Source organism: Puma concolor, chromosome B4 (genome assembly GCF_028749965.1).
Source record: "Puma concolor isolate L17-30 chromosome B4, mPumCon1.1.hap2, whole genome shotgun sequence".
Taxonomy (NCBI): domain Eukaryota; kingdom Metazoa; phylum Chordata; class Mammalia; order Carnivora; family Felidae; genus Puma; species Puma concolor.
Genome location: NC_141673.1, coordinates 92,670,935 through 92,696,609, shown reverse-complemented (window position 1 = coordinate 92,696,609; position 25,675 = coordinate 92,670,935). Strand labels below are relative to the sequence as shown.

Below are 25,675 nucleotides of genomic sequence, written 5' to 3'. Positions count from 1 at the left end.
TGCTAGACCTGACTGATTTGCCCTCTACCCATCTAACTCTTCTTCAGCTCCTACCCATTTTCAGCTTAGTTGACCACAAGTCCTATAGATTCATCTCAGAATTATTTCTTGAATCTGACTCCTTCTATCTGCTCCTACTGACACTGACTTAATTTAAACAAGTAATCCCTCTTAATAGATTACTGCAATGGACTCCTAAATTTTGTCAGTAACAAGGATTTTTCCTTACTGGGTTACATGCTTACCATCTAATCTGTCATTACAAATTTTTTTTATAAATGCCAATCATGTTTCTCTTTTGTTTGAAAATTAGACTTTTTATTATTTTTATACTGAAGTTTAATTACCTACACAGGGAATTAAAAAAAACAACAACAACTTTGATATCTGGGCTTATGTCCTTTTCAGTCTACATTTTTACACATATCCCATTTAACCCTTGTTCCAACCTTACAGAATGCTTGCCATTTCCCGAAAATATGTTGCTCTTCCTTTAATTTTAGGCTTCTTAGGCTACTTTCTTGCCTAAAATGTATCACACTCACTGACAAATGCTTTCTCATCTTTTAAAATTTATTTCAGATGTCACTTCTTCTGCAAAGGTTTTCTTTACTCTCCAAGGCAGTTGATATCCTAATTTAGGCATTAAACTTATGGTATTTGCTGTGGGATTTTGTCCCACCACAGCAAAGTTCCATTCCCCAGTACAGACACTGGGCTTTCCCACAAATAGAAGATAAGTATGTATTAATAATAAGATAAGTATTAATCAGAGCTCAGTGATCAGTGTAATGTGAGGTGAAAGAAAGTGCAGTCTAGAATGTCTTCTAGATTTCTCAATAAGAGAAAAAGTAAAGAGGAAGAGATATAAACATCTGGATTAGGTAATTTCAGTACATCAAAGTGTATATTTCCTTCACATAATTAGATAGACTAAAAATTTCATTAAGGACTAGATCACATACTGGCTGTTTGCTTGTTTGTTTAAGTTTGTAAAGGGACAAACAGTATTTTCAGTTTTGAGGGCCATATGTTCTTGATTGAAACTGTTCAAATCTGCCTTTGTGGCAGGACAGCAGCTATAGGAAATGGCTTTTGTAAAATACTTACAAAAGCAGTGGCAAGCCAAATGTAGCCTACAGGATATAGTTTGCTGACCCCTAGTTTATAACTGAGGTCCTCAGTGTGTAAGGGAAGTGCCATCCAAGTGGATGAGATTCCTCAAGGAAAGGATGTAGAGGGAGAAGACCAGTGTGTCTCTGTATCAGGAAGCATAGAATCCATGGAGAAACCAGAAAGTAAGTGGTCAGAAGATGCCAGAAATGTTGGAAACAAGAAAAAGAACTGTTAAGGAAATAAGGTAATGGAGTTTTCAAGATTAACTGTGTTGAATGTGGTAGAAAACTTTAATAAATATGACCAAAAAGAAAAACAGATCATTGACTTCATTTTGCAATGAAGCAATCATGTGACCTCAGAATAAGAAGTTTCAATGGGGGGAGGGGGGGCAGATGTCGCAGTGCAGTAGGAGGTATAAATGAAAATATAAAAGGAAATCCAACGACTATTCATTACTCTTTCAAGAAGCTGGGTTTTTTTTTGTTAAATGTTTAGTCATTTTTGAGAGAGAGACAGAGCACGAGCAGGGGAGGGTCAGACAGGGAGACACAGAATCTGAAGCAGGCTCCAGGTTCTGAGCTGTCAGCACAGAGCCCGACACAGGGCTCGAACCCATAAGCCGTGAGATCATGACCTGAGCTAAAGTCAGACGCTTAACCAACTGAGCCACCCAGGTGCCCCAAGAAGCTTGGTTTAAGTAAAAGACTGGTTCAGAGTACGGTATTTTTGTTTGTCCTAGTTTGTCCTTTGACCACCTGTATAGATTTTGGCAGGGGATGAGGTATCTATTAATAATTATACATTGTTGCTGCTGGCAAAGTCTTTAAAATCTATAATTAACATCTGTGTTACTTCACATGCTAGCAAATTGAATGTTTTAGAATTGTAAGGGCCTAGATTAAGAATTCTTTATTAAAGCTTGTTCACTGCTCATCTTTACTTCTCCTTCCTGGTTGCCCTGAGTCTGTCAGCCTTTCTTCAAGCACACCTGATAGCTTTAAAAAAAACTCTTATCCTTTGTATTCTTCCAGAATTGATGTGACTCCGTCCTTCCATGACATCCTCTGCATGATCTGCTTCTGTTCTCCCTGTATTTTCTTGAGTTATGTTAATGAGGATTCATATAGGTGTTAAGTCTGAGATGCCAGTCTCTTAAACTTTGGTACTTGATAAAAGGACTACACTTATCTATGAGAGTTAGGCCATATGCTCAGAATCAATACAAATGTGACTTTCTATGGAACAATATCCTCAACAATGTACTAGAACCTTGCAAAGAAAGGTTCAAAATGTTGAAATAATCTAGAAGAAAAGGATTATATATTTAACAGTCAAAATATACTTACAAAATAAGTATTCCTACTGTCCTATCATTCTTCTCTGTCCAAATATTAAGTGAAGCTCAGAGTTGTATGTTGAAGATAGCAGTATGGTACCAACATGTATTCTGTGCCCATCTCATGGAAAGATAATATATTTATTATCTTTGAATTATTCATTATCTATGAATGGAAGAAATGTAATGAACATTTATTGAGTACTTTATGACAGGCCCTATTCTAAGCTCTTAATAGGTGTTAACTTATATAATCCTCATAATAGACCTAAGAGGTAAGAGCTATTATTATCTCCATTATACAGATGAGAACACTGAGATCCAGAGAGGTATGTAAGTGGTCCCAGGCTACATGGCTAGAGGGCAGTGTTGCGAGTATTTCAATCCAAAAAGATGGCTCTAGAACCTTACTGCCTGACAACTACAATAATGAGTGTTAACACGTGAATAATGGGGATCAATATTCACTGGAATAGTAATAATTCAATTGAAAGAAAGAATCCAAAGTGACTTTTAAATTCTTTTTATAATGATATAATGTTCCCTATCGGAATAAAGGTCCAAGCTTTATTTTATTTTATTTTTTCTCTTCGATTTCCCCCCTGAGTCTCTAAGACACTATCCCTAAAAGCCTAGTCAGTATCTCTTCCTATGTTGTTAAAGTAGCAAGAGGCTTTCAAAATTTCTCAATAACACTTGAATCGGAGTTCTTGTTAGAAAGTACACATTGTAACCCTAGTGGGGATTTTCCGCCTTCTCAAATTATAGGGCAAACAGATTACATTTGAAAATTACAGAGAAAGTGTGACAACGTGACCTCCCCACAGTCCCTGCTCCTCTAGTGTTTTCCCCATCCTACTTCAATCCTCCCTTTCACATAAATTTTGTTGTTGTTTTTAATTGCATCATCTATAGTCCAGAGAGCTGGGAGGAAGTTTAAAGGCACCATGAACCAGCAGGGCTCAAGAAAAAGGGATCGAGTATCAAGATGATTCTGGTGAGATCACCATTGAAGGTGGACAAGAGGTAGAGGCTGTTACCCCAGGGCCTGAAAAGTGCATCCGCTAGTCTTCATCTTTCTGCCTTGTTTCCAAAAGCAAATAACACACTAATGACACTTAATATCTCTCTCAAGCCTTTTCTCTTTCTCATCCACAAGTACACATACATATGTCTACTATAAAATGTTCTGTTGAGATTTCCTCCAGGTTGCAATCTTAGTGCTACAGTTGATTAATTCACTCAGAAAAAAAAAAAAATTATAAGACCTTTGTTGAAGAGTACATCTAAGCTAAGTTATATAATGGCATTCTTGTGTAAATACCCTAAGTCATTTGGAATGCTGCCTTTCTAGGACATGTTTTCTCCCTTGTCATTCAAGAAAATATCTGTTACATTAAACTAACCCCTATATATTTTTTTTATTTTAGAAAGAAATTCAATTAACAGAAAAATCAAAATGACATATAATTAGCATTAAGCAAGTAGGTAGTCAGTGATACTGAGAATTCTTGGGGTGATATCAGTCTTTAAATGTCCATTCACTTCATTTATGTCATTGATAATAGGAAAGATAATCCCCATTACCTTAACAATGATCTTAGCCATGTTTGTTATTTCCTAGTTTAGACATGCATCACCCGACTTTGTTACTCCACTGAATAAATGACACTAATGTGGGTCTAAGGTGAGGTGTGAGGTATGTAGGTGAATTGCCCAACTGGGTGTGCGATCTGCTATATGTGTCCAGTCACCTCTATGGCCTCTGCCTACATATTAAACATGAAGTACATGTTTAATATGAAGAAAGTAGGGAAAACTTGCTCATAGACAGATCCCAGTGATGTTGTCTCTATTTTTTCTTCATTAGTATGTAAATACTTTACTTTTGTAAGAGTCTTCATATACTACAGAAAAAAAACTATATTCTGGGCATCACAGCCCTTCCCCGCAAAGAGACCTAATAAATCATGCTGCATTTGTTATACATTACTTCAAACAGAGTAATACGGGTGTGTAGACTTTATATTCCAATATAAGCTTGAATTCTGGCTGACGATTGCAGGAAACCAGTGGACAAAAACAGAATGACCTGTTTAAAGAGGTGGGAAAGAAGAATCAAAACATTGTTTGGTGAATTAAAGATCAGTAAGAAAGATAAAAGACACCAGAATGTGGTGGTCAGTCAGATGGCTGTTATAATGAGAATAATGGAAATCAATACGAAATTTATTGTGAATAAAGAGACCAAATCACATTCTCAGTATTAATGGGTGCAAAACCAAAGCAAATGAAAACACTGAGGTATTTCTTCTTTGTACTGATGTTAAAACTGAAATGCCAGAGTGAATACTTGAATTTTATAAGTGTATAAAATTTAAAACACCAATGAAACTAAATGCTTATATAAGTTCTACCTTAAAATGTGTGATATATTACAAAGCCTCAAGGAACAATACAAAGCTATGAGAATATGTGGTAAAGATATACTATCACTGCACTGGAAAGTTTTAGCGAATACTGAACATGCTGCTCCCTTTGCATCAGTCCCTTCCACTGAGTGACGCCTTCAGAGTGATCATGCTGATGTTGCTTAGGTCCAGCTTTAGCCATGTCCAAACCTTGTTGAACATCATTAGTGGAGCGTTCAGGTCCATTGTCTCTGGCTTTGATCTGTGGTAGTTTATATTTCACAACTATCAATCTAGGTAGAGGATGACTCTGTTCTCCATCTAATTCCTGGTGTGGTTCCTCCCTTCATCCCTCTGTGCGTCAGGGAATTTTCTCCCCAAATCAGCACTCAGGCTTTAATTGAATGTGAGAAGAGAAGCAAAATGAGGATGAGGAGGATGGTAGTAGGAGGAACTAAAGAGTAACAATGGACTGGGAGTGTATGTGGGGAGGTGTTTTGAAAATGGAGTGGCTGATGTTCAACAAAGGGGAAGGGCGTAGGGAGATGAAGCTGAAACAAGAAGGATGAATAAAGCTGTTGCCTGGTGGCTGAATGTCTAGAGTAGCAATGCACATGCATAAACATATCCGTATTTTGATATTTAAAAGTGGCAAGTTGTATCTGAATATTGAAAGCTAGAAATGCAATCATTAGCCACAATATATTGGGGCAGAAACCCAAAAATGTCAGATTATCCAAAATTTTAGATTTTAAAGATGGGTGATAATGTACTATTTGATGATCTTGAGCCTAGAGAAGATTTAATGCTTTGGGCCAGCATGCATTTGAGAATTTTTATTTCAATCAAGGGTTAACTTCAAATAACAGTGAATCTTCCCATGTAATAATGATTTTCAAAACAATTTCTCTGTAACAAAATTTTTTTTTTGAGAGAGAGAGAGAGAGGGAGAGAGAGATTGTACAGGAACAGGAGCACATGGTTAATTGGCATTCATATTCCTGAGCAAACTTGTAAATAGTACCATTCTCACAGGAATTAAATCAGTTGCACTGTGGGTAACTTTAGAATTCAAAGGTGCCACAGTTCCTCACTCTGTGTTGATGGAACTGAACGGCATTAACCTTTTCACTTGCACTAACAAAGACAAGTGAAGACAAGATGTGCTATGACTCCTGCACATCTATGTTTTGTTTTTTGCCCAGGGCCCTCTACAATTATCCTACACTTCAGAACTAATTTCTCCACGCGTTTACCTACATTGTTTTTGCACTACTCCTGAAACACCACAATCTCATTAACTCTTTTCTCTCTCTCTCTCTCTTTTTTTTCCAAAAGGAGGATTTATAAGGACATACAAGAAATAATTATTCAGTGATTCATTCATTGCTAAGCAAAACTTTGTAGCTTTTGCAAATATGTTGGCCCTTATCCAAAGTAAATGTTGTTTTTGTTTTGTTTTGTTTTGTTTCCCCTTCAGTCTTAGAAATAAGATAACACTCTAGTGCTTCCATCAGTAACTCTGACTATTGTTCTCCTATACTGAATTAAAAATCAGACTTCTTATTTTTAGGTGGGGGCAAGAGGGAAAGAGAAAACCAAATCAAATTTTAGAAGTTAAGTTTTCACTATAGGAATCTCCTTGCTTATTTATTTCTTCACTTCTTTTTTAAAGTACAAAATATACCTATGTATGCATATATACACAAAAATACATATATCTATGCATATATGTATTTTGTTTTGTTTTACAAGTATAAAGTTGGTGAACAACTATCTGTCACCAAGAATCAGCTGTTTTAGATATAGAAATATATGCCTGTCTTTTTGCAGTTCATGAATAATTTGATCATGGCAAAGGGATAGAAAGTTGTACTTTAAGGCAACTAGAATATAGGATTCTCTTGATTACAATGAGAAAGGAGTACTCACAAAACTTAACTGCAAATAGTTAACTGTGTAAGTTTAGACAGAGAAATCTTGTTTGGCTATAGTTGTAATTTCCTTAACCATAAGTCGACTTGATAGCAGCCAACAATATGCTTCTATAAAAAATAACATGGATCAGATAAGAATTAACAAAATTACTGCCGAAACTTAAGTGGGAAAAGTTGAACAATCATGTTTACTTGTCCAACTGTAGTACACACCCGAAAAGACAGTTGATATAATGAGGGAATCTAATAACTCCTTTATATGTTGTAAATTTGTAAGAATGAGGTTTTCTTACCTAGAAGAAAAGATCTAGTAGGGGACATGTAAACTGTCTTCAAATATTTGAAGAATTGTCATGTAGAAGAAAGAGCAAACAGAGTGAGGACCAATGAGTCATATGTGGGTTTAATAAATGGAAGAACTTATTAAGAATAGATAGGATTGACATAGAATGTGGTACCATGAAATAGAGCCTTAACACCAAATCTGGAAGACCATTTGTCAGAGATGCTATTGAAATAATTTTCTGCATGGAAGTTATAAAGGATGGCCTCTAGGTTCACCTCCATCTCTAAATCTTAAGAGTTTGTTTTCTGTTGACTACAGAGCACTTTCCCAGCCACGTTTTGCAGAACATTAGGTCTGGCGGATGTTAATAGGTGCTTTGTGAAAAAAATGACTCTGTGGTCAAATTAATTTGAGGAAAATTGTTTATCATACCCTCTTCTTGGAGAACAAAAATGAACATTTGCATAGCAAAAGTCCTGAACAGTCTTGTACTAAAAATCCCTTTTAACTCAAAATAACCCACAGTCTCTGAACTTAACTGAATATAGAACAATTTTATGGTACACTTATTTGTAACCTGAAGGAATAGCATTCCTTGGACTATTAGTTTTGGAAACAGCAATTAATATACAATAAGAGCAATCCTTTCAGTTGACACAAAATACATTTTGAACACATTTACAAATATTCAATATATAAAGGAGAAAATTTACATGTAGAGGTAAGACTCTACCCTAAAAGATAAAAAGTTATTAGAAAGTTCCCCAAGCACCTGCCTTTTAAATATAAACCAATCATCTACTTCAAATATTTTGTAGATGTTTTAAAATGTCCTTATTCCTTATAATTTAATATTCAATTAATGAACCTAATTTTGGAGAGTTTCTAATTGAAGCTAATTGTTCTGTCTGATTTCTATCTGTGTAAATCAATTTTATTAAATTTGTAAGAATTACTCTTTATACTCACATCATTACTTTCAGTTATCCCTTATAAATTCATATTTATAAAAGAATAAAGATAAACTGTATAAATTTTTCAAATAATTACATAAGCACTGTTGTAAAGATGAAAATGGTGACACTATTGACACTAGACTGTTGTCTGGGAGACAGTGCCCCCATGTGATGGCTCAAAATTCCCACTCATTAAAAATATTAAACATCCAAATTTGGTATATAAAATGTGGTTGAAAGCTATCAAAGCATAATAAGTAAGTCTAAAATGTATCTTTTCACTACTATACCAATAGAACCATATTTTATTAATTACTTTAACTATAAACATATACATTCAAAGCTGATCATATCAGTGTTAGATAATGTAGATTAAGGAATTCATTGCTTCACTTATATTTTCATTCTTTTCATCTGTGGTCTGTCCTCTGGATCCATTCTCAGAGTTTACAAATGTGCTTAGGTCATTTAATCTTAAAAATAAATAAATAAAACTAAGTCCATCAATAATTCTCTCATATTCCCATAATTATACAGATGCTCTTTTTCATGATTTTTAAACTCCAAAGGTAATTTTTAAAACTTACCATTCTTTTCAAAATTAAATTGTTTTTTCTATTATGCCCCATCACACTTTCTACACGGTATTATAATTCCAGTAGTTGCGTTGAATCTTGCCTGCTATGTTATGAGAATGTAAACTTCACTGAAATAAGGATCAGGTTTTGTATCTTGTATCTTCCATTTCTAGCACTTAGTAATGTTTTTGAATGAATGAATATATGATTGAAGAAAAAGCCATGTTCTCCACTGAATCCCCAATGCCTAGCTCAGTCCCTGATGCACTGTTGGGCATTCATGTTTTTTTATTAAGTTACTCAAAGTCAGGGTTCATCTATGATTCATTTTATACACCATCCTATCATCCCTAATATTATGCTATGTACTTCATATACATTCATAACATTTGTTGAAAGAATGGAAAAAATAATATTGTAATTTGTATCGGGTGCTTCTACTCTTTGCTATATACTCATTAGGAACCCTGGACCTTGGTTCTCTTCACATCCTATTACAAAAAATTCCTTTTCTAAGAGTCATAATAATCTCGTAGTTCTCAAAACAATTGATATGCAACATATAAAAATGTTGAGTAAACCATTCTTCTTGCTTCTAGGAAACATACCTATCTGGTTCTTCCAACTTTCTAATTACACTGTCTTCTTCTTTGTAGCTAATCTTCCTAATTCTTTTAGGTTTATTTGACATGCTTTCTATGTATCTTTGGAAATGTTATCAAAATCTAGATTTTAATGATGTCTCCTTCATACATCTTTTCATAGTACATTGTTTTTAACAATATAAATTTTCTACTTTGTGTTACTCTTGTGTGTGCATGTATGTGTTTGCACACCTGTGTTATATCTACCCTGAGACATATAGTATACTCCTTTATCTATTTATACTTTTTTTTGAAGTTATGGGTTTTTAAAAATATCTATTTATTTATGATTTAATAAAGCATAGTGACACATAATGTTAGTTTTGAGCACACAACATAGTGATATTTATACTTTATACTCCTTTAGGGAGGTAATAATTTGTCAAAATAAGCCTCAGTCTCTGGCATTGCGCTGTATATAACGGGCATTCCATAACTATTTTATTTATTTATTTTTAAAATGTTTATTTATTTATTTGAGAGAGAGAGAGAGAGAGAGAGAGAAGCAAAGACAGAGAGAGAGACAGCAAGAGCAAGCAAGCAAGAGAGAGAATCCCAAGAAGGCTCCATGCTCAACACAGAGCCTGATGCAGGGCTTGATCTCACTACCCCGAGACCATGACCTGAGCCGAAATCAAGAGTCAGACACTTAACTGACTGAGCCACCCAGGTGCCCCATCCACAACTGTTTTTAAAATAAATGGATCCCTCCCTTGAGTTGCTTTGATCATGAACACTTCCTAAAGAAAAGGAGCTTGAAGCAGTATTCTTAATAAATGGAGGAACATAAAATAGTGGGAAAAAATGAGACAGGAATTCTTGATAGAAAGAGTTACATGATCAGACATGTATTTCCATGAACACAAGAATAATCGATAGAGGTATTAGACAGTTTGCTTAAACTGTATAGAGACATAAAGCAGGGAGTCTGAGAACTGGAGTTAGTGGTACAGGTCTGAGTTGCTTCAAGGTTCAAAGGATAGGTCAACATAGCTGGATTTGATAAGGATAGTATGAATCCCTTATAGATGGTGGCACAGGGGCATGGCCTGATGAAATAGGAATTGAGGAAGATTATGTTTTAATTTGAACATCTTTTAATCTTATATTATGATGATTAGCACTTATGACCTAAAGGATAAAACTTCTTGCCTTATTTTATACATAAATTACTACCAGATACTACATTACTACTATGCAGTGGTAAATATATACAACAAATATATATAATGAATGTAGATGAATGATAGATATGAAATAAATACCCCAAATATTTTACTTTTGTGGTTACTTTTTCCACTACTGAAATACAATCACTAGCCAGAAGAATGAGAACAGCTGGTTTGTAGGACAGAGCATCTTGATAACACAAGAAGTGACGAAAATTCTATGGAAACCAAATCCTTGTGGGAGATATAGCCCCAAATAAGGACAGTATAGGTAAATGGATTTCCTAATGCTGGATCCTTTTCCCAGAAGTACCTGGCATGCCTTTGAAAGAGTCAAAGTTCATATTTTAAGGATACTGGGTAACTGTGAGGGCAGCAAGCACTTGTCACTCAGCTTCTTTCAAGATTTGAATTGAATCTAAAAGACTCTGAACATTTCTTAATACTTGTCATCTCCCTCCCTCACAGGATCGTAGGCAGGATTAATGAGATGATGTTTTAACAGAGATTGAACTCCTTGGCAGAAAAGAGGCTAAATATAGAAGAGTGTTTTGTTATGATAAACTATGTAAGATTTATCATGAAAAGGTTTTGCAATTTAACCCATTTTGAAGAAAAATGATCCAGTGGAAATTGATTCTTTTTGTTGAAGTTATATATTGGGGTGAATACCTCAAAAAAATCTTCCATTTAATTTCCCTATATTCTGAAATAAAATTTAGTCATACATGGAAATAATTTTAAATCAAGCTATACAGTATCATGTGTTAGAGATTTACACACTGCAGCCTATGGTCCAAGTCTGACCAGTCCTGAAAAATTTGGTCAGTCACTTGTTTTTGTAAATAAAGTTTTATTGAAACATAGGCATACCTATCTTTTTACGTATTATCTTTGGCTGCTTTTACAGTATATTGTGAACAGTTGGTTAGTTGTTGCAGAGACAATGTGGCCTACAAAACCTAAAATAGTTCCTATCTGGTCCTTTACAGAAAAAGTTCCACAGACCCCTGGTTTACAGCAGGGGGTTCTCACATGTGTATTAAGGATTTACATGTTCTTTCAGTAACAACATGACTTTCTGCAAGTTCCTTAGCATTTGTAAAATTCAGTTTCCAGTTTATTCATCTGTAATAGCACCTGCTTGATAAGATTTTGGTAAGGATTACATAATAGGAATCTTGTAAAAACACTTAGCACAGTATCTGACATATAATAAGACTGAAATAAAATAGGTATGATTGCCATTGTTCTATAACACCAATTTAGTAAGTAGATAGAGCTCTAACATTCCTAGACATGTTTTTGAAATACTTTTTCATATATATTCAGGTAATAGTTTCTTTGAGTTCATTTAGTGGTCCCAATGTTCCTATTAGTCTCCAGCATTCACGTATAAGCCTTGAGAATTTCCTCCCAATGAAGCAAAAAGGATGGCAGACCAGGTTTTCTGTGACCTGTTAGGAATAATGACACTCTCCTGTACATAAGGACAGAGGAGAGTTAAAGGGCTAAAACTGGCAATCAATCAATCAATCAATCAAGTTTAGTGATAGTATCCAGAGATTTTATAGATAAACCATATATCATGGAATCAAGAACTCCCTTCTTATTATGGCAACTTTGAATATGAGAAAAACTTTTGATGAAAATAGCTAATATGAAAAGGTAAGTCAATTATGAGACATCCTGTAAGCACCCACAAGTGTATATGGACTGCTGTGTTATATATGGAATGCATAAGAGACCGGAGTCTTAATGGTTGAGCATTGGGTATAGCACATGCAGTGAACTACAAAGATGCCAGAGATACAGATTTTGAGTCTACCTACAAGAATTTTGTCAAAAAAAAAAAAAAAAAAGAGTTGGAAGAGTTTCTGAGCTTTAATTAGGCATTAGGAAATGGGATGAATTTTGAAACAACTGTATAAGTCATACTCAAAGGAACATGTGACAGATGCTTAGTGAGTGTCCCTCAAGCATTATGATTTAAAGGAATAATGAACTGAGCTGATGTGGGGATTTGAGTTGTTAGAATTTTTGTTTTATTTATGAAAGAAATAGTGGCTGTTGCTTAACAAATAAATACTGGTCCTGTTTACTATATTGAATCCATACTGTTTAAAAGGGAGGGGGATAGCATCAATGTGCTGGCTTATTTTACACATATTCATATGTAGAGTTCATAGAGTTCAATAGAAGCTCTCACTGTTACATTTCATTTCCCACTACCCGAGCAAAATGTCTGCTTTTATTTTTTCATCTCTATATTCCTAGTGCCTAGCAAATAGGTTATACTCAATAGACATCCATTGGGGCACCTGGGTGGCTTAGTCAGTTCAGCAACCGACTTTGATCTCAGGTCATGATCTTGTGGTTTGTGAGTTGGAGCCCTGCATCGGGCTCTGTGTGGACAGCTCAGAGCCTGGAGCTCGCTTTGGATTCTGTGTCTCCCTCTCTCTGCCCCTCCCCTGCTCACACTCTGTCTGTCTCTCTCTCAAAAATAAAAATAAACATTAAAAAACTATATATCCATTGAATGAATGGCCGAGTGAATGCATAAAGTAATAGGGTATCTCTGAGAACAATCAAATCTCAGAGATGATATGTAGGGATCTCTTGCCAAGGAAGAAGCCACAATCAAGTGAGCCATTCAAAAGGACCAGAAAAGAAGAAACTCTTTTAGGAGAAGACTTCACAAACCACCTCTGGGTCCATATGACACACAACACGAGTTCTTGTTAGGGGAAGTTAGAAGAAAGTAGTCTGAATTGGGAAGATAAATGACATAATAAGAGAATACATACTACCCAACTGACCATGCATTGTATAGAGGCATTGAGATAGGCCCTCTGTATACATCGAAGGGATGAAGTCAGGAGGATGAAATCTGGTGCTTCCTGGCCAATTAAAGCCCCATAATATACATTTGGCATAGAGCAATGAATTATTTTTATTCCCAGTAGAATTATTTACCAGTAGAAAGAAATCCTATTAACGCTCCTAGGTAGAGGTTTTGTTAGACTTATAGTAGATAAAGTTGAGCATGTTCTCGACAGATTTTGTGCAGCTAAAACTGAACAGGGGCAGGGACATGGCACAACTGGAAGCTAAGACTAATATTTTGTCTTACATGTTTATCTCAAAGAAAACTTAAAACAGCATTAACATATTAATAAAAACACAAAAAGGTAGTCATATTGAAACATGAAAAAACTTACAAGTTTGCTTCCATTTCTCTGAAAGAAATAATTTTCCACAATAAATGTGCTAAATACTAATGCTATTTGTAATTATTCAGAAAAAAATATTTATTGAGCACCTCTTTTCTGCTGGCTATGGTTTACTACCAGTGTATAAAAATGAATAAGATCCAGTGATGAGGGGCAATATTCTGAACTAGGTTATTGAATAAACCTTCCTGCTGAGGACATCTACACTGTCTGGATAAAACCTGTTAAAAATAATCTTAAATATTTAATATCAGAAAGCTAACAAATAACTTAGAAAATATCAAACTAATATCTGAAGAGAAAGGAATGAAGGAAGAGAGCTAGCATTTGAAGCCCTTCTTACCAAAGAGGTAGTTAGTTGCCAAATCTAGAATGAATAATTGAAAGACTGAGAAGCTGAGTAGAAATTTTTGAAAGATGCATGAAACTGGGACACCAGCAGTAAGAGTAAGGCTAAACACGATATATATAAGCATTTGCAGAAAGTGAAGTGACTTCAAAGTGACTCAGTTTTGGAAATTGGAATGAAGTGATCTTGGACTGCCAGTCTCTCTAATTGCTCAAATGGAGAGAATACAGAACCCTTCTGAAAAGAGAAAACAACTGAGGACTCCAAATGTTATTTGAAATAAATACATACATACATACATACACACATATATGATATATAATATTATAAACAGAATTAAATGAAATATGTATATATATATATATATATATATATATATATATATATATATACACATATACACACACACACCAAGCAAATGAAGAAACAAAATTACATGAATGGAATTCCAGTCCCTAGTTCCCCACGTAAACAGTAAACAGTTTGGAAGTTGTCAACCCAGTTCTAACACCAAGCCAAAAACTGAACAGACTGAAAAAGCAAACACTTTTGAATCCATTAGAGATGGGAGGATACAGGGCAAACTGCTGCTCCCAAGATTGGAAACACAAGCAAACACAGGGAGTCATAGCTTACTGCAGCAGAGACTCAGGAGCAGAAACCACTGAGGAAACCAGCACTGTGGTAGGAAAACATGAACTGCAATTAACAAATTACTGGAGGCCCAGTGTGGACAACTCTAACAGTAAAAAAAAATCCAGGGGTACCAAGTCATAGGAGGCCCCCAGAATACTGTGAGATACACCTCCAGAGCTCTATCAGATTCCCACAAATATCAGATAAATCCACTCAGACTATGGGCATGGAGAGAGGAAAGGAATCATTCTGAAATATATTAGAGCACTCTGTTCTTCTTCTTCTTTTAAAATTTTTTTTCAACATTTAATTTTGAGAGAGTGAGAGAGACAGAGTATGAGCAGAGGAAGGGGCAGAGAGAGAGGGAGACACAGAATCCAAAGCAGGCTCCAGTTTCTGAGTTATCAGCACAGAGCCCAACATGGGGCTCAATCTCATGAACTGTGAGATCATGACCTGAGCTGAAGTGTGACGTTTAACCTACTGAGCCACCCAGGTGTCCCAAGAGCACTCTGTTCTTCTTAACAAGACCATGTTCAGGGAAACTAGTTTACTACAGCTTAACCTGCTGAGGTATTATCAGTGCCTAACTGAGCTAGAAAGGGGAAATACCTTTCTAGCCATGATGACTTTAGCCATCTTGCTTCACCTCAGAGGAGAGAGGAGTGGGGGAAAAACACATAAGAAACACAAAGTTTACAGTCCAGAGGCAGAGTAAGAGGCTTACTAAAATACTGGGACATAATCATAGAAAACTTCCCTTCTCCTGGTAACTCATAACCACGTTATTAAAGGCCTCTTTATAGCAGTTCCTTTTTATCACTACATCATGTTCAGCTATCAAGAAAAAAAATTATAAGGCATACCAAAAAGCAAAAAATACAATTTGAAGAGATGGAACAAGTGTCAGAACCAAACATACAGGAATTATCAGACTGCAAGATGAAAACAATTAGGATTAATATGCTGAGGCTTTAATGGATAAAGAAGATTGCTTTCAAGAATAGATAGCAAATGTAAGCAGACATATGGAAATAGTAAGAAATAATAAAAAAGAAAGCTAAAGGTCAAAAACACTGTAAGAGAAATGAAAAATGGTTTTGATGGGCTTATTGATAGGTGGAACATGGCTGAGGGAAGAATATCTGAGCTAAAGGATATAGGAATAGAATCCTCAGAAAATGAAAGGCAAAGATAACAGACACTGAAGAAACCAGAACAAAATATCCAAAAAGAGTGAGCCAACAACAAAAAGGTATATACATATAATAGTAATACCAGGAAGAGAAAAGAAACGGAAGAAATATTTGATACAATATAACTGATAATTTCCACAAATTAGTTTCAGACATCAAATTGAAAATTCAGGAATCTCAGAGAACGCCAACCAGGATAAATGCCAAAATAACTAAGACATATCATCTTCAAATTACAGAAAATAAAAAAAACAAAATGAAAAAATTCCTAAAAGAAGCCATGGGGGGGGGGCGCCTGGGTGGCGCAGTCGGTTAAGCGTCCGACTTCAGCCAGGTCACGATCTTGCGGTCCGTGAGTTCGAGCCCCGCGTCAGGCTCTGGGCTGATGGCTCAGAGCCTGGAGCCTGTTTCCGATTCTGTGTCTCCCTCTCTCTCTGCCCCTCCCCCGTTCATGCTCTGTCTCTCTCTGTCCCAAAAATAAATAAACATTGAAAAAAAAATTAAAAAAAAAAAAAAAGAAGCCATGGGGGAAAATACCTTACCTGTAGAGGAACTAAGGTAAGAATTATATCAGAGTTCTCAGTAACTATGCAAGCAAGAACAGAGTGAAGTGAAATATTTAAAGTGTTGAGGGAATAAAACAGTAACCTAGAATTCTATACCCTGAAAAATTATACTTCAAAAATGAAGGAAAAATAAATATTTTTTTCCAGACAAAGAAAAATTAAGGGAATTTTCTGCCAGCAAATCTGCTTTGCAAGAAATGTTAAAAAGAAGTTTTTAAAGATGAAAAGGAAAATATAGGTCAGAAACCAAAATCTACATCAAGACAGGAAGACCAATGAAGAAGGAATAAGTAAAGGCAAAAAAACCTTTTATTTTTCTTATTCTTTTTCTATAATTATTTTACATTTATTTTTTTAAAAAATTATATTTATTATATTTACTTTATATTGAAGTATAGTTGACATACAATGTTTATATTAGTTTCAGGTGTACAACATAGTGACTGGACAAGTCTATACATTACACGGTGCTCACCACAATAAGTGTAGTTACCATCTGTCATCACACAAAGTTATTACAATATTATTGACTATATTCTTTATGCTGTACTTTTCATCCCTGTGACTCATTTATTTTTTGACTGCATATTTGTACCTCCTAATCCCCTTCACCTATTTTTATTGGAATATAGTTGACATACAATATTATATTAATTTCAAGTGTATAAAATAGTGATTTCACAGTTATATAGATCATAAAATGCTCATCAGGGGTACCTGGGTGGCTCAGTTGGTTAAGTGTCAGACTTTGGCTCAGGTCATAATCTTGCTATTCATGAGTTCGAGCCTCACATCTGGCTCTGTGCTGACAGCTCAGAGCCTGGAGCCTGCTTCAGATTCTGTGTCTCCCTCTGTCTCTCTGTCCCTCCCCTACCCTCACTCTGTCTCTCTCTCAAAAATAAATAAAACATTTTAAAAAATGCTCATCATAATTAGTAGAGTTGCCAATTATCATATAAAGGTATTGCAATATTATTTACGTCAAAACCATCTGTCAACTGAATATAACTGACTTCTAAACTACTTCATGCAACAGAAACAGAATACACATTTTCATACATCACAACCAAGTACAATTTATCCTAAAAATACAAAGCTGGTTAACACTTTTAAAATAATTAATTTAATCCATTATATCAACAAGTTAAAAAAAGAAAAAAAGTACATTATCATATCAATAGATGAAGAAAAGCATTTGACAGAATCCAGCACGCTTTCATGATAAAAACTGTCAATAAACTAAGAATATTGGGGAACTTTACAAATTCATAAAGACTATAAAAAAACTTACAGTTGACATCATACTTAATGGTGAGAAACTAAAAGCATTTCCACTAAGATCAGGTACAAGACAAGGATATCCCCTCTCACCACTCCTTTTCAACATTGTACTGGAATTTCTCACTGATTCAATAAGGTAAAAGAAGGAATTAAATGCATACAGAATGGGGAGGAGAATATAAAACTCTCTTTGTTCACAGATGATATAATTGTTTATATAGAAAATCTGAAAGACTCAACAAAAAAACTAGAACTAATAAGTGATAAAAGCAAGATTGCAGGATAAAAGATTAATATACAAAGGTTAATTGTTTTCCAATATATTAACAGTAAACAAGTAGAAACTGAAATTAAAAATATAACATCATATACTATAGCACCTCCAAAACTGAAATACTTAGGTATAAATCTAACTAAGTATGTATAAGATATATATATATATGAAGAAGATTACAAAACTTTGATGAATGAAATCAAAGAACTAAATAAATGGAGAGATATTCCATGCTCATGGATAGACAGATTCAATATTGTCAAGATGTCATCTCTTCCCAATTTGATTTATAGATTCAGTGCAATCCCTGTCAAACTCCAGCAAGTTATTTTATGTATATTGACAGACTATTCTAAGGTCTATATGGAATGGTGAAAGATACAGAATAGCTAACACAATATTGAAGAATAAAGTTGAGGATTGATGCTACTCAATTTCAACATTTATGCTGCAGTAATCAAGGAAATGTGGAATTGGAAAAAGAATAAACAAATAGAACAGTGAAACAGAAAACAGATCACACATAAATATAGTCAACTGGTCTTTGACAGAGGAGCACAGGCAATATAATGGAGCAAAAATATTATCTTCAACTAATATTGCTGAAACAAATGGACATTCTTATGCAAAATGATAAATTTAATATGGACCTTACACCCTTCACAAAAATTAACTCAAAATGGGTAACAAATAAACATATTAAAAGATGCTCCACATCATCTATCATCAGGGAAATAGAATTAAAACAAAAAAAATACCACTACATGCCTATAATAATGGCCAAAATCTGGAACATTGGCAAATCCAAATGCTGATGAGGATATGGAGCAAGAGAAATTCTAACACATTGCTGGTGAAAATGCAAAATAACCCTTGGAAGGTAGTTTGCCAGTTTTTTAAAAATTAAATATACTCTTACCATACAATCCAGCAATCATGATCTGTATTATTTATTAGAAGAAGTTGGAAATTTATGTCCACACAAAAACCTGTATGTGGATGTTTAAGGCAGCTTTATTCATAATTGCCCAAACTCAGAAGCAACCAAGATGTCTTTCAGTAAGTGAATGGATTAGTAAACTGTAGTATAGCCAGACAATAAAATATTATGCAGCACTAAGAAGAAATGACCTATGAAGCCATGAAAAGACATGGAGGAACATTAAATATATATTACTAACTGAAATAAACCAGTCTTGAAAGGCTATATATTGTATGATTCCAACTGTATAGCATTCTGGAAAAGGCAAAACAATAAAGACAATAAAAAGATCAGTGGTTGCCAGGAAGGTTTGTGGGGAGGAGAGGACATGAACAGGTAGGGCAGAGAGGACTTTTAGGTCAATGAAAATATTCTGTATATTACAATGATGTATAAAAATCACTGTATGTTTGTCCATAGAATGTACAACAGCAAGAGTGAACTACAAGGTAAATTATGGACTTTGTGTGATTATGGTATGTCAAAGTAGGCTCATCATTGGTGAAAGAAAGACAAGAAAAGAGGAAAGGAAAGGAAAGGAAATGAAAGGGAAGGAAAGGAAAGGAAGAAAAATAAAGGATAGAAAAGGGAAGAAAAGAAAGAAAAGGAAGAAAATAAAAGATAAAAGTGCTATTTTGGTGAGTGACATTGGTAATGGGGGAGTTCACATATGTGGGGAGGCAGGGGATATATAGAAAATCTCTGTCCCCCTCTCAATTTTTTTGTAAACCTAAAAGTCCTCTAAAAATAGTCTTTAAAAACAATCACATGAAAAGCCAGAAAAACATTCAAGGATAGAACAACATTCAAGTAATGTACTTCAGACACATAATTCAAAATAAGTGTCCTAAATATGTTAAAAATATGAGATAACTTTAAATTTTGTCAGAAAACTAGAGAAATTCTGGAGTGTAGACTTCTGATAGGGGAATGGTGGTGTGAGGAACTACTTAGGATTCTCGGTGGAATCATAACTGGTAAAAATTAAAAGATAAAATATCAATCATTTAAAATCTCTGAAAACTTTATGACGGCACACAGCAAATGAAATAATTAAGAAAATCTACATGTCAGTAAGAGCAGTGAAAGTCTATGGCATTTGAACCACAACCTCTTCCCTTCCCACATTCTCAGCTCAGTGTGACAGAAATTCTGATCTGGGGGGCACTGGGGTGGCTCAGTTGGTTAAGCTTCTGACTTTGGCTCAGGTCATAGCTCATGGTTTGTGAGTTTGAGCCCTGGGTCAGGCTCTCTACTGTCAGTGTGGAGCCCACTTCCGATCCTCTGTCTCCCTCTCTCTCTGCCCCTCCCTCACTCTCTGTCAAAAATACATAAGTTAAAAACAAAAACAAAAACAAAAACAAATTCTAATCTCCGAGAGTGCAATCAAGAACACAGGCTCTATGTTCCCTAGCTTTCAGTGTAGTTTAATAGTGTCTCCCTAGGAGGGAAAGCACCTTGAAAGCATTTATCATCCTACCAAGCTCCATATTGTAGAAGATCTATTCTAGGCAAGAGTTAGTGAGAGCTGTGGAGTCTGGAGGGGGCACCTGGGTAGCTCAGTGAGTTAAGTGTCTGACTCTTGATTTCAGTTCAGATGAAGGTTTCATACCTAAAAACAAAAAAATGAGAAAACCAAAGGGTACTGTCCTTCCAGCACCTGGCTCATAAATCAAAGCATGCTTACATGAGAGAGGTGGCCACTGCTCATGCCCACAGCTGTGGAGAAATGATGCAAAGATTTTCCCCAGTGGCTAAAGGGAGGGCATAAGAAGAAAGAGCTCTGTAGCTCTCCCTAAGGTAACTGACTTCATTTGTAAAAGAGTGTCACAAAGTTCAAACCTAACGGTGTTCTTGAAAACAATGGAGGTCTTGATGTCAAGAAATTAAGAAGTATATGGTAGTTTTATGAGGCAAAAAACAGCTAAACTAGGGGCGCCTGGGTGGTTCAGTCGGTTAAGTGGTCGACCTCAGCCAGGTCACGATCTCGCAGTCCGTGAGTTCGAGCCCCGCGTCAGGCTCTGGGCTGTGTGCTGACAGCTCAGAGACTGGAGTCTGTTTCTGATTCTGTGTCTCCCTCTCTCTGACCCTTCCCCGTTCAGGCTCTGTCTCTCTCTGTCTCAAAAATAAATAAACGTTAAAAAAAATTAAAAACAAAAACAAAACAAAACAAAAAAACAAAAAACAGCTAAACTATAGACCAGCTGAATGTTTAAAAGAAAACTCTGGGGAGGAGAAAACTAAGATGAGCTCTCATGGAATCAGAACAAGTCTCAAAGACTTTCTGAAGGGATGGTCCTTGAAAAGGGGCCTGCATTTAGTTAAAACAAACTCAAGAGCATTTTATGCCCCAGGATATTGTTGAAAACCTTTAGTAATCAGCTGCCAGTAGTGGGGGCTAACAGCTTAGTATAATAACAACAAAGTCAGACAGCTACATGGAGAGATCACACAAAGAGAGAGTCAAAGAAAACTTTGATGAATGTGCTCTCCCCATCAGAGATTGTGCACAAGCCCAAGGCTGTGCCTTCTGAGATGTGACATTAGAAAAAAAGAACACATTGTATCCAGATATTACTGTAGGTAAAAGAGACAACAGTAGTCTACCCAAATCACTCAATAAATAAACAAACAATAACAAGAAGACCTGGATGGGTAAGGGCGATGGCAAGGAGGGTCAGTGTCCTTTGTTGCTATAATATAGTTAACCAAAATATCCAATTTTCAAAAGAAATATGACATGAAAAGAAATAGGAAAGTATAATTCTTACACAGGAAAAACAAAAACAAAAAACAAACAAGAGCAAGCCATAGAACTTCCTTTAATGGAATCCAGATGTGAGACAAAAACTTCAAAGCAGATATAAATACATGCAGAGAGGCCTGCCTGGATGGGTTAAGTGTCCACTCAGTTGATTAAGCGTCTGACTCTTGATTTCAGCTCAGGTGATGAGCTCATGGCTTGTGGGATCAAGCCCACGATAGGCTTCAATCTCACAGCGTGAAGCCTGCCAGGAATCTCTCTCATCCTTTCTCTCTGCTCCTTGCCCACTCATGTGCACGTGCTCTTGCTCTCTCTCTCTCTCAAAATTAATAAACTTAAAAATAAATAAATAAACAAATATAAATAAATTATGTTCATGGAATTAAAGGAAATCATACTTAAAGAATTAAAAGAAAGTATTGATGGCAATATCCTATTAAATAAATATTGATAAAGAGATAATCATTATTGAAAAATAACCAATGGAAATTCTGGTGTTGAAAATTTGAATACCTAAAATGCAAAATCCACTAGAGATCCTCAACAGTAGATTTGAACTACAAAAGAAAGAACCAGTAAACTTGAAAATTGATTGATACAGATTAAACATTCTTAAAATCAGAAAGGAAAATGAAGAAAATAGAACAAACCTTAACAAAATGTGAGGCATGATTAAGTACACCAACATATAGGTAATGAAGTACCAGAAGGAGAGAAGAGAGAGAAAGGAGCAGAAAATACATTAAAGAAATAATTTGTTGGCTGAAAACTTCCCACATTTAATGAAAAATATTAATCTACACCCCCAAGTAGTGAAAAAGAAATCCATGTAGGATAAGCATATCAATCCACACCTAGACATATAATAGCAAAAATGCTGAAAAACAAAGACAAAGGAAAAATCTCAAGTATGGCAACAAAAGCATAAGTAACATGAAAGAAGAAAAAAACAGATAATTTGGACTTCATCAAAATGAAAATCTTTTGTACTTTAGAAAACACCATGGATAAACTGAAAAGACAACACACTGACTGGGAGAAAATACTTGCTAATCGTATCTGATAGAAGACGTTTAAACCAGAATATATAAAGAACTCTTAAAACTCCAAATTAGGGAGATAAAAATCTGTTTCAAAAATTGAAAAAAAAGATCTAAACAGACACTCCTAAGAAGACATACCATAATAAGCACATGAAAATAACTACTCATTAGAGAAATGAAATCAAAATCTCAGCGAGGTATCACTTCACACACACTAGAATGGCTGCAATGAAAAATGTCAGATGATAACGAGTGTTCACAATAATGCGTAAAAATTGGAACCTCATAAACTGCTGGTAGTATAGAAAAACGGTCCAACCATATTAGAAAATTATCTGTCAGTTCCTCAAAAAAAAAATCCAATTACTGTATGATCCAGCAATTTTACTTCTAACTACATACTCAAAAGAAATTAATACTATGTCCACACAAAAACCTGCACACAAATGTTCATAGCAACATTATTCATAATAACCCATAGATGGAAACAATCCAAATATCTATCAAATGATGAATGGGTAAGGAAAATATGGTATAGCCACATAACAGAATATTACATAGTAATGAAAAGGAATGAAATACTGATGTGTTACAAGTGAATGTTGAAAACATTATGCTAACTGAATAAGTAGTCACAAAAGACTACCTATTATATGATTCTATTTATATTAGATGTTCAGAAAAGAAAAACCTAGAGACATAAAATGGATTAGTGGTTGCCTCAGAATGGGTGAAGTTGGGGAAAGTGAAGAGTCAATGCTAATGGGTACCTGAATTCTTTTTGCAGTGATGGAAATGTTCTAATTTTGATTGTGATGTGAGTTGCACAAGTCTATAAATACATTAAAAATCAGGGAGCTGTATATTTTAATATTTTTTAATGTTTATTTATTTTTAAGAGAGAAAGCACATGAGTCGGGGAGGGTCAGAGAGTGAGGGAGGCACAGAATCTGAAGCAAGCTCAGGCTGTGATCTTTCAGCACAGAACCCAATGCAGGCCTTGAACCCACAAACCATGAAATCATGACCGGTGCTGAAGTCGGATGCTTAACTGACTGAGCCACCCAAGCACCCTGGAAAGACTTCTTTTCTTAATGGTTTTAAGTGGCTTCTGGTGTGCGTGAGTGTGTGTGTGTGTATGTGTGTGTGTGTGTGTGTAAGATGGATATCAGCAATGGCTGGGAATTATTTTCAAAATACATGTATATTCTCCACCCTGATCCTCAAAGCAATTCTGATAGTTTTGGGGTATGTACGTTTTGAAAAATTCCTCAAGTGACTCTGATAAAATTATAATTATAATATGCTATCAATCATGTATAATTAATAAATGTTGGTAAATATAATTTTTATTTCAATTAGCATTGAGTATTTACTATGGGCTAGTGCAATAGACATTGTTTGTGCCCTGTTTTGATTCCATTTGCCAGGATAGATCCCTCATCACCCAAATGTTATGAGTATTTGCTGCTAACAATTCATATTTACTCCTCTCTCTAGCCAATTATACAATTAGCTCTCAGCCAATAAAAGCTTCCTCACTTTTGGTATTCCTTGAGGTATGACTGACAGATGTGAGGATAAATAGTTGTTCTTTTTTTCCTCAAAGAAGAACAACTCTGTAGTGTGATTTATGCTTCAAGGCATCTTGTGAATCAAGAAAATTTCAGATGTTGCCTAAGACCTAATCCTTGCTTTAAAAAAAAATCTTTCATTTCTTTATAGGTTGTTTTGAAGAATATTCCTTTAATAAATCATGTGCAAATGAGTGCTTGTCTAATGCTTGCTTCCAGAGAATCCAAACTAAGACAGTACCAGGAAAGTTCCTAAGTAGACACTAAGGATGGAATTCTGGAGTTGGATCTCCCAACAGTGGCTGAGAGTCAAGTCCCATCACTAGTGAAAAGTGGAGCCATTACTGAGAATTTCAACTATAGCAAACTTGGTGAGATGCACTGGAAGGAAATACACTGACTTGTGTAATCTGTGGTATTAATAGGCATGAGGGTAATTAGAAAGTATATGAAATTGGGTTGTTGTGGATTAAGAGAAGTAATGTTTGAAGAAAGAAAATAACAGACTCAGAATGATCCGTTACAAATTAAAGCAAAATATGAGTCAGATAGTGTACCTGGGAGGCATTTAAAGAGACATTTATCACCAACAGCTGAATGGTAAACAGAGTAGAAGTCTGACAGCAGGATAAAGTTAACATAAAAAGCTGAATTATTAGCCTTGGAAAATCTCCATTGCCAAATTCACATTCGTAATATGAAAGGAGTTGGACTCTTAACATATAAAATGTTAGATATCTGAATAAATATACTGAAGAACTTGAACCCAAGATCTCCTTAACTCTTGAGGCCTGTAGAAGCAACCTATTCCACCTTGTTGGAAGGTTAGCCTTTGAATATAATGTAGAAAAACCAAATATGTCAGGGGCCTGAAAAGATAATGCTTACTTTCCTCAGAATATGTCTTCAATCCCCCTTTATGGTCATCAGACTCATGAGGGTTAAACCTTAGCATGATTCAAATGCAGCAGTGCTGGTTCTGCTAAAGGAATATAAGGAATATATGCTAAATGAGTTTTAGTAGCTGGCTAATATATACTGTCAAGTATAAGGAGAGTATTTCTGGAGGTAGATGCTTAGGGTGCTGGGTCTAGGGGGACTGAATATAAAGTTAGATAAAGCAGCCTTTGTTGATATGGGGGTACTCTTTACTGATCAGTGACAGAGATATGGATCTATATGAATTTTGAGATAACTTTTAGAACTTTTGAAAAATAATGGCCCATATTAAATAAAATAGAAATGCCAAGCTGTCATGTAAAACTGTGGAAAATGGACCCACAGACTCAGAGAAATGGGCATGGTTCAATGGGTCTACTAAATACTAAAGAGATCTACCAA

At 35.2% G+C, this 25,675-nt stretch overlaps 1 long non-coding RNA gene across 2 annotated transcripts in view; it reads right to left on the bottom strand.

The window, feature by feature from the left end:
* Window positions 1–2,490: 2,490 nt before the first annotated feature.
* The window catches only part of LOC147579297 (uncharacterized), a 73,108-nt gene continuing 49,923 nt past the window's right edge, over window positions 2,491–25,675 (bottom strand). The window contains exons 3-5 of one of the 2 annotated variants that reach the window (XR_015253155.1): window positions 6,799–6,911; window positions 4,449–4,547; window positions 2,491–2,621 (exon numbers count right to left, since the gene is read on the bottom strand). This is a non-coding gene — a long non-coding RNA (uncharacterized LOC147579297). The remainder of the gene's footprint in view (window positions 2,622–4,448; window positions 4,548–6,798; window positions 6,912–25,675) is intronic. The other variant, XR_015253156.1, reaches the window with a different exon arrangement.